Below are 1,702 nucleotides of genomic sequence, written 5' to 3'. Positions count from 1 at the left end.
GTTCTGTATGTACCAGACTGTATCTGGTAATTACAGGTTACACACCCCATGAATAAAGAGTACACACTCCATAAATATAGGTACCTAACCCATAAGAACCTTACTATGTAATAAATAAACCCTTTAAATATTTAATACATAGCCCATGAGTACCTGGTGCCTACATAGTACGAACCCTGTCATTACCAGGTACATGCTACACTAGTACCTACAAGGTAAATAACAAAAGAAGAGTACAGATATGTACCAGATATGTACCTAATAAATACAAAGTAAGTTTGGCAAGTCACTTCCAAAAACAACCAAGAACTCGTATTAGTACAAAGTACAAGTTACTTCCAAGTAGTGTCTAGACAAATACCATGTAAGTACCGAGCACACACCCTTTAAATACAAGACGCTGCTTATTCTGTGCAGTAAAACCTTTAGAAAAAGTTTCAAAAGCTTTGAAAAGTTTTACATTTTTACACTCAAATATCTGAATTGAAGCATATCTATAGCCTGAATCTTGTTTGAACATCATTGACTTATTAAATCACCAGATAATAAAGCGTTCAAAGATTTGTTACCAGTTTATTTATTGAACTTCTTTGTAGGTTTGTGTCACCCAGATGCAGCTGTTGAGTTTTATTTTGAAATTTYAAACAGGAAACGGTTTTCTTCACTCCCTCTGATCTGATGCTGACTGTTAAACTCCAGCGTTGTGGGCTTTAAATGGAAGCTCCTTTATAAAAACAGTTGAATGTCTCATTAAACTTTCAGCTTTAACTCTGAGATAAAACAGTGAGAACAGCTGCTTTGACGGTAAAACGAGTCGATAATAAGAGAAATAAAAACAGAGGCCCTTCCTGACAGATGTGCAGGTTAATCCAGCTCCTCRCTGAGGCCTTCATTTAACAGGATTAGGGACACTTTTAATTATATTTATAGTAATCCATCTTATCTTCTCAGAGASATCAATTGGATTTTGTGTTTTATTTTCCGTACAAATCTGAAATCCACCTCTGATTTCTCCGGGGATCTGGAGGCTAAATTCTCCTCGACCTCAGAGAGTGGCAGCGCTGTCAGGCTCAGTTAAGCGTGCTCAGGCTCCCGCTGCTAATTTGAGGGCCTGGTGGGACACAATGGGGCCTTTTGTTGCTGGGAGAGGACTAATCCTTGACACTGGACCATTCAGGGCTCRGAGGWTTTGTTTCAGAAGATGGGCTGGAGGTTACAGCCGGCTTCATGGGGACAACCTGCAGGAGACCAGTTCTGATTATTCTGCAGGCTTTAATGAAAACACATAAAGGGTTAATGTCACATGGATCTGAGGGATTATTGAGCTCAGATCTGAAACATTATTAGAAACAATAACCTGAATGTGCAATAATAACTTTATTTACTCACACRGCAGGAGGAACAGTCTGATTTAAATACTGATGACACAAATAAAAGTAAATATTTAACAGAGCTTCTCACAGTGACCCCATGTGACCTCAGACTCATTTCTCAGTATTTAATGACCGTTAAAACTCTGCCGTCAAAGGGACGGGCAGGCTTAAAACCATTTTAAAACATGAAACATTAAAATGCTGCTTCTGTTGTCTTCTGGACATTTGACTTTATTTATTTCCTGAAAATAGCAGCTGATGGGTACCGGCAGGCGAAGCGGAATGCGGCTCGGGTGGTCGCTGAGGCAAAAACCCGGGCGTGGGAGGAG

General features: G+C 39.6%; 1 protein-coding gene across 1 annotated transcript in view; it reads left to right on the top strand.

Moving 5' to 3' along the window:
* The window catches only part of LOC106530522 (gastrula zinc finger protein XlCGF8.2DB), a 125,596-nt gene that overhangs the window by 117,797 nt on the left and 6,097 nt on the right, over positions 1 to 1,702 (top strand). The window lies entirely within an intron of this gene.

Source organism: Austrofundulus limnaeus, unplaced genomic scaffold (genome assembly GCF_001266775.1).
Source record: "Austrofundulus limnaeus strain Quisiro unplaced genomic scaffold, Austrofundulus_limnaeus-1.0 Scaffold531, whole genome shotgun sequence".
Taxonomy (NCBI): domain Eukaryota; kingdom Metazoa; phylum Chordata; class Actinopteri; order Cyprinodontiformes; family Rivulidae; genus Austrofundulus; species Austrofundulus limnaeus.
This window is presented reverse-complemented; position numbering and strand designations above follow the sequence as displayed.